Below are 8,850 nucleotides of genomic sequence, written 5' to 3'. Positions count from 1 at the left end.
GAGGCATCCTTGATGCAACCCTGATGATGTTTGGGTTGATCATGGAGAGTATCATCGAGTTTATGGAGGACCGCCTTCAGATATTTAGGGTCGATTTGGCCGCTGGTCAGCACGGAGCCCACACTCTCTCCTCCAAGGATTTCAGAGGATGCGGGCTCAGATTACTAGCTTCTGCCATGAGTGGTCGAAGGTGAAGTTCGCTACAGGATGTTTGAGGGAGCAGGACCAGGATTGGTGGGAGGAGGTTGGCTATACTTTGGGAGCCCCAACCATTGAGGCCATGACCTGATTGGATTTTGTGACCCAGTTTCGAGCATAATTTTCACCAGCTATTGAGATACAACAGTTGGCCAGGGAATTTTTGGATATGCGACAACTGACAAATATCATGGCGGAGATCACCTCTAACTTCCGAGAGAGAGCTTTATTGGTACACCAGTATGATGCAAACAAGGAGATGTGGAATACTAGGTACCATGACACGTTGAGATAAGATATTTGGGAGTTTGTTAGTTTTTTTGCATGCCCGACACTAGATAATCTGATATCAAGGGTCTGGGAGCGGGAAATTGATTTGGATCACATTGGGAAGAGGAAAGCAGAGCATGGGCAGACGAATGGGGTTTCTGTGAAGAAACCCAATGGATTTGATTCTAGATCGAGGGGCCAATAGGGTCGGGGACGTTGTGGTAAGTGCGGCAAGGCACATGACGGAGCCTGCATGGCGGGTGGTTTGGGTCGCTACAAGTGTGGCAAGACAGGGAACTATGGCAGGGATTGTATTTCCACTACCACCACCCATTTTTCGATCTGATTTGCTTTCATTGAAATCAGATGGGCCATAAGAAGGCCAACTGCCCGAAGAAGGCCAACTGCCCGAGTTTAGCAGCGGTGGGACCAGTAGCTGCACTTGCTCTGGCGACTTTGTGGATTAATGATGGCCGCCAGGGCAAAGCGGAGGCGCCAGTTGTTCAGAGCAGGGCATTTTAGCTAACAGTCGAGGAGGCTCGTGTAGCACCCACTGTGGTCGCTTGTATGGATCTTCTCCTTACCTTCTTGTTTATGTCATTTATCATGCTTATATGTTTGTATTGTTGTTTAGGGTCGTTCCTCGTGAACAATATTCCTATGTTGGTTTTATTTGATTCGGGGGCTACCCGATCTTTTGTATATCTTACGCTTAGCAAGAGTTTTGATGATGTTATAGGAGAGTTGGATTATCCACTAGAGGATGAGATTACCGATGACCATCCGGCGCGAGAGTAGAGGGTTCACCGGGGATGCACTTTGGAATTATTTAGTGAGCAGTACCTGATTTATTTGGTTTCGATTCCCCTGCGCGTGAGCAAGGTCATTGTGAGGATGGATTGGTTGAGCCCCAATGGAGCTATGATTGATTGTGGGCCTTAGTTGGTAATTTGAGCCTCAAGTGGGGGAGAGTTGGTGATCCACGGTGAGGGTGTTCAGTGTGGGCCGACTCTCTGTTCGACAACAAGGTCCATAAGTTATCTTCAATAGGGATGTTATGGGTTTGTGGCCTATATGATGAATACCTGGGAGAATGGTTAAGTGACCGTGGATGATGTATCGATTATTCGGGAATACCCGGATGTGTTCCCAGAGGATTTCCTGGGAGTGCCTCTGAAGAGGCAGGTGGAGTTTTGGATTGACTTGATTCCAGGTGCGGCTCCGATAGCCAAAGCACCTTATCAGTTAGCACCTCTAGAGATGCATGAGTTTTCTACACAACTATAGGAGCTGTTAGACAAAGGATTTATTCGTCCAAGTAGTTCGCCATGGGGAGCGCCAATCTTATTTGTGAAAAAGAAGAATGGGTTGCATCAGATGTGTATTGACTATTAGGAGCTAAATAAGTTAACGATGAATAACCATTACATGCTCCTGAGGAACGACAATTTATTTGATCAGCTTCAGGTCGTATATTGGTTTTCCAATATTGATCCGCGTCCGGGTTATCTACAGATGAGAGTCAGAAAGGAGGATATGTAGAAAACGGTCTTCCGGACTTGTTATGGTCATTACGAATTCGTGGTGATGCCCTTAGGTCTCACTAATGCTCCAACCATGTTTATACGGACCACAAGAGCCTGAAATATTTGATGGATAAGCCAAATCTGAACATGAGGCATCGTAGATGGTTGGATGTAGTGAAGGATTATGATTATGAGATCCTTTATCACCCGAGGAAAGCAAACGTGGTGGCCGATGCTCTCAGCCGCAAGGCGGTTTCTGCCCTGATTAGGGATGTATATTTGAGGATGATTGTTGATAACGTCTATTTTATGCATATACTTATGACATTTTATTATTATTTATATTATTTTTTATGCTATTTAGAACTAAAAGATACTTAATACGCTTTGAATTGTTAAATTACAGTTAAAATGGGAGATGGAATGCAAAAGGAGGAGAAAGGAGCTAAAAAGACGCAAAATGGGTGTTGCTAGACAACTTGACCCTTTGTCAGTGTTTTGGTCATATCTCATGACTCATAACTCCGATTGAAGAGATTCAAAATGTTATTAAAAATAGACACAATTTAGGATGATTTCATGTTTTGAAAAAAATGTGATTACCAAATAACTCATCGAGTTTAACACAAACTCACCGAGTTGAATGGAATCTTCATGATTCTTGACGCTGACTTGGGGAATATGGGATTTTAATGAAGAACTCGCCGAGTTGGTGTCCAAACTCATCGAATTGATGCTGAAAAATATAAATAGTGCCGGAAATTATCCCCAAAGAGGGATCTTACACCCAAGATTGATTCCTGCGATTATAAACCCCCAAGTAGCCGTTTTGAGGATCTAAAAGGCGGCTGGAAGGCCGTTTAGCTGATAGGAGCAAAGATCTGAAGGATTGGAGAGCTAATTCATGCCGGTAATCATGTGGTCCATTGTTCTGGCCAAGATTAGCATTTCAACATGATTCTATATGCAATTACTTTATGATTTGGGTGTTAAAACCCTTTGCTTTGTGTTTATGATTAGATAAACCCTTGCTTTTGTGGATTAATATCTATTTGGATTGTTTTTTTCGTGTTTAATATATGTTGTTAAGCTTGTTAAAAGATCCTTATGTGTTAATGACAATTATTTTCTATTAATTACTAAGTATATTGAGTTGCATGAACATTTGCTTGATTGCTTGCGTCTTATGATTTTGATAACCATCAAGATTGTAAGCCCAGTGTTGTGAACATAACCTAGGGTTAATTAGAAAATAAGTAAATTAATGTGATGACCAACCACGTATGAGTTAATTGAACCAACCAATTTGATTAACTATTATTACAAGTCTTTCTTGATACAAACTGAACACTAGGAAACATGTTAGTTTGATCAATTGATCACTACTTGAATTGACTTGTTTGCTAAAGGATTAGTAATAGTGAACATTAACCTAATCATTTCAAAAATCGGTGAACATGAATAAATAAATCTGTGTGTGCAATTATCTATTATTTTAAGATGTAATTTGTCTAAACCAAAGTACCTAAAGAGATCTGTCTTCTGTCATTTTATCGAGATTTTCTATTTAGTTGTTTGTTTGAGATTTAATTCCATAAAACCATTCTTTATTGTTTTCGTGTGTTTTGTGTAACCTATAATCAAACATTATAAATTAATTTGCTACCGTTCCCCTTATGTTCGATACCCTTGCTTATCAAAGTTATACTATACTCGATCAGGTTTACTGCCTGTAAGGTGTGGTTTAGATACGATAAACTAGGAATTATAAATAAAAAACTAGTGCATTAATCATACACATCAACTGTAATTACTCCACTATTAGAGCATATTCGAGAGGCTCAGGTTGAGGCTATGAAGGAAGAGCACCATAAGAGTAAGTGCATAGTGGGTTAGGTGGCTTCCTTTAATTATGATAGAAGGGGATTATTGACCCTTCATCGAAGGGTTTGGTTTCCATATTGGGGTAGTGCGTATCAGGTTCTGATGGAGGAGGCACACAAGTCGAGGTTCTCTATTCATCCCGGAGCGACAAAAATGTATAGAGACCTCCGACTTGATTATTGGTGGCCATGTATGAAGCAGGATGTGGTCTGGTATGTGGAGAGGTGCTTAACTTGCAGGAAGGTCAAGACCGAGCATTGCGGCGCCATGACAAGATGGAGCCATTAGATATTCCCGTTTGGAAATAAGATGAGATTACGGTGGATTTTATCACCAAGTTGCCACGGACAACGCACATAGTGGATTTGATATGGCTTATCGTGGACCGATTAACCTAGAGCATGCATTTTATCCCGATTCAGAAGAGCATTTCAGCGGAGAAGCTGTCCGATATCTACATCTAGGACGTGGTGACATGACATCGGGTGCCGGTTTCTGTGGTCTCTTATAGGGATGTTCGGTTTACTTCCAAGTTCTAGAAGAGATTCCATGAGGAGTTGGGTACTCGTCTGCACTTCAACACGTGTCTGCACCCGTAAACGGATGGTCAGAGTGAGCGGACTATCCAGACGTTGGAGGACATGTTGCGGGCATGTGTTCTTGATTTTTGCAGGAGTTGGGATGCGTATCTTCCTTTGGAGGAATTTTCGTATAACAATAGTTATCACACCAGCATTGATCGACCACCTTTTGAGATACTCTATGGTCAGAAGTGTAGGACCCCGATATGTTGGGGTGAGGTCGGTCAATGGGTCATGGGGAGTACCGAGGTGGTACTCAAGACGACATAATTGATTCAGCAGGTTTGCAACAAACTTTAGACAACTTAGAGCCGATAGAATAGTTACGCAGATACACGTCGGTCAGACATTGAGTTTCGGGTAGGGTACATGGTGCTCCTGAAGGTGTCACTTTGAAAAGTGTCATCCGATTCAAGAAGTTGGGCAAACTGGGCCCAAAATATATTGGTCTATTCACGGTGCTCACCCTGGTGGGTAAGGTTGCGTATCAGTTGGATCTGCCAGTGGAGCTTAGTCAGATTTATAATACTTTTCATCTCTCTCAGCTGCGAAAGTGTTTGGTTTATAATTCCGCAGTGGTTGCATTGGAGGACATTCATGTGGATGATTGTTTGAATTATATAGAGAGAACGGTGGCGATCCTTGACATGAGGATGAAGACTCTATGAAATAAGGTTGTAAATCTTGTGAAGGTGCAGTGACATCACCGAAAGGGCTCAGAATGGATGTGAGATTCAGATGACGACATAAGAGAGCACTACCCCGTGTTGTTTGAGGTGGTGGGCTTCGAGGACAAAGTCTAATTTAAGTAGGGGAGAGTTGTAATGCTCGAATCTTGAGGTACCTTTTTATGTATTTGAATTTGTAATTTTTGGATTACTACAACGTGGTGGAGGCACCATCACGATGTGGATAGGCAATAAAGAGTCACATGTTTATTCAGGTTACCACGGCGTGACAATATTGGCCATGACATGGTGGCGGCTGACTTGCAAACCCTATTTTTTGGGGTTTGCTCCCTATTTAAAGGAACGAGGAGGCTAGGGTTTGCTCATCCTCATTCTACATCAGTTCTCTCAAGCCTAAAGAAACCTTAATCACTTTCCTCCATTATTGAGCTGGTTTTGGTGACCTTGAAGCTAAAGAAGGAAAAGGAAGAAAAGATCAAGTAAGCAAGACTCCATTCTTCACCTCAGCACTCTTCTGGACCTTTATGACATCTAGCACATGTTGTAGGATTTTGAGAGCATGTTGACTTTTGAGCTGCTTTACGAGGTGAGTTTCCTTCACTATACTCATGGGTCGAAGGCGCCAATATCGACTCACTAGATTATGTTGGTAGGATAGTAATTGTCTTCGTGACAATTTCAAGTATTACATGTATGTGTTTTATGTCTCTGTGACTTTTATTGATATGATTATATGTTAGTCGTAGGGGTGAAATAGACTCGATACCGGTTGAAAGAGACCGAAGGGGGTGAAATAGACACAGTACCAGTTGAAAGAGACCGAAGGGGGTGAAATATACCCAGTACCGATTGAAAGAGATCGAAGGGTTAAAATATACCCAATACCGGTTGAAAGAGACTGAAGGGGGTTGAAATAGACTCGGTTATGTTTTACTGTTATGTATGTATGGTATGGGGTATTTTGGGGAGCTCACTAATCTTTGTGCTTATAGTTTTCGGTTTATATTTCAGGTACTTCTAGCTCGAAAGGGAAGGGTGCGACTTGATCGCACCGCATCCACTTATGTTTTCCGCATTATGTGATTTTGAGATTTGTACTTTGATATTACTACACTATGATAAACTTTTAGGTGTTTTGATATGATTACTAGATGTTTTGAAATGAATTGAAAAAGTAATTTTTGTCTGAAAATTTTGGGATATTACATTTTGGGTCTAGATCTGAGTTTGGATGAAAAGTATTTAAGGAATAAGCTTTTAATATGAAGATTTCGGTTCAGGCGTTGTATGTTGGGGGTACCAAAGGGTACGTTGTGCGTACTGGGTTAGAGTCTCATGGTTTTGGATGAGTTGCGACTACGCCCAACGTCGTAGCTGAGTATGCGGGGCGTACTGAGCCAACTTGACTTTCCCTTGACATTTTTAACTTTATGACTTTGACCTTTACGTTAGGGTTTGAGAAATTTTGACGTATGGGAATTTTGGGTACTTTAAGTTGTAGTTTGGGTTTAGATCACTATTTGTTGTATAGGTGACCTGTAGATTTCGCATTTGGAGAAATGTTCTTTTTTACTATCTTTTCAGACTGTGAGGTGAGTTTCCTCACTGTATTTGTGGATCGAATGCACCAATGTCGGCGCATTCGGTTATGTATCCTGGTATATAGGATGTTGTTATGTTATAGTGATTTGTTAGGTTTGTATGATTATCTGTTTGCTGGTTATATGTTTATCTGTTGCATATATTGACATAATGCGGTTGGGTTGAGGCAATGTTGCTTTGTGAGGATTCCAACAAACATGAGAGCAAGCTAAACATAAGTTGTGGGACAGATAGGCAAGTCAGACTTATGTTGTGGGATGGGGAGCAATCCATACATGAGTTGTGATCCAGAAAGGCAAGCCTAACTAATGTTTTAGGCTTAGGGGTAATTCGACTCGATGGTTATGGGCCTAGTATGCATGTTGTTATATGTTCATGTGGTGGTATTTTGGGGAACTCACTTAGCTTTGGCTTACGGTTTAAGTGTTATGTTTCAACAATTTTTGATGATCGGGGCAAGGCAAAGGCGTGATCATATACATCCTTCGATGACATGTTTTGGAGACTTTATGAAACTCTAATTTTAGGATATTTGTTATTGACATTTGGTTTTGACTCGGGTTTTGATTGGAAACCATGGTTTTACCTTAATTAAAAAATAAAAAATTTTATCGTGATTTTTGGGATGTTACAAAAGACCCACCTAAATCGTAAAACCATAGATGCTCAACAACACTCTCACTCCTTTCATTAATCAATCCCGCAAACCGACTATCACCCAATAAAGAGTAATCCTTAATCAACAATCCAAATCCTTCAAGTTGGACCCAATGTCAAACTGGTCAAAAGTCAACGGTCAACGATCAAAGAAAAGGGTTGGGTTTTGAGAGTTTAAAAGATGAAGGATGAAGAGAATAACCTAAATCATGATTTAAAGCCTTAAAATATGGAAGAAACTCTAAAATCATGGGCTTGGGCTGCAACCGCGACCACATCGTTGGCACCATCTCGCCACGTTGTGGCAATCAGTCAAACACATTTTTCATAATTGGCGTTGCCACGTCGTGGCAACATGTTTTTCTTTAAAACTTTATCTTTGAAATCCTCAAGTCTTCATCTGATCAATTCCGAAACATAGGTGTTACAAAGGTGCTAGAGACAATTATTGACAATTAAATAATAACAATAGAGGAAATTTAGTTTTGAAAATCTTAACAATTAGTAAGCAAGAGAGATCACATATGAAACAAAATGGAATCATATTGTTCACTTTAGGTAAAACAAAAAAGTTGGATTAAGGGGATGTTTAGATTGCTTATTTAAAACAAGTTATGTTTTTTTAGTAACAAAACATAATAAGTTAAAATTTTACTTTTTAGTGTTTTACAAATAATGTTGTTGTGTGTAATTAAGAAATAACTTATCAAAAACTTTTTAAATAAGTTAATAAGTAAGAAGCAAATAATTTATCGAAAACTAATTATTTAAATCAATAAATGTATTAGACAACATTAAGTCTCCAGTACATCTTCTATTTTGTGTGTATGTAATTGTATGTTTTTGATGGGTTTTAGCTATAAGAACATTCTATGTGCTCATACAAACCCTAATACTTGGATCTAGGTTTCTCTATTGTACATGCAAGTTATCAAAGACTATAAACCCTAATTCTAGCATTCAAGTAATCATATTAACATGATAATAGGTTTAAGATATTACCTTGATTGTTATGTAGCAATAACAATCCCAATTCCTCCTTGTATTGACTTTAGAAAGCTTAGAGTCACAAATGTCACTCCTCTAATGGTTCACAAACACCAAGAGCAAGAGGATGAAGAGGAGAGGTGAAGGAGGCTACCCTAAAATGTGTGAAACCCTATAAGAAGTCTTGTCCACGTTTTTGGGTCATAAGGGATGTATATAGTTAGGCTATTAGGGTTATCTAACAAGGAAACCCTAATTTGGATGCTTAAGCCCTAAGCAACCCATGGATCCCTTTCCTTAAGGCCTTGGACGATTTCTTATGGGTTTCCCCATAGAATTCGTCCACTCCTTAATATAAGGCAATCCATGGCCCAAATTGCAATTATCTTATAATTACAATTCCATTCCCTTAAGTTTAATTAATCTCTTTTAGTCGCAAAACTAATTACCAATTAA

The sequence above is a fragment of the Lactuca serriola genome, chromosome 7, assembly GCF_051521515.1.
Source record: "Lactuca serriola cultivar US96UC23 chromosome 7, Lser_US96UC23_V15, whole genome shotgun sequence".
Classification (NCBI taxonomy): domain Eukaryota; kingdom Viridiplantae; phylum Streptophyta; class Magnoliopsida; order Asterales; family Asteraceae; genus Lactuca; species Lactuca serriola.
Note: the sequence above shows the minus strand (reverse complement) of the source record.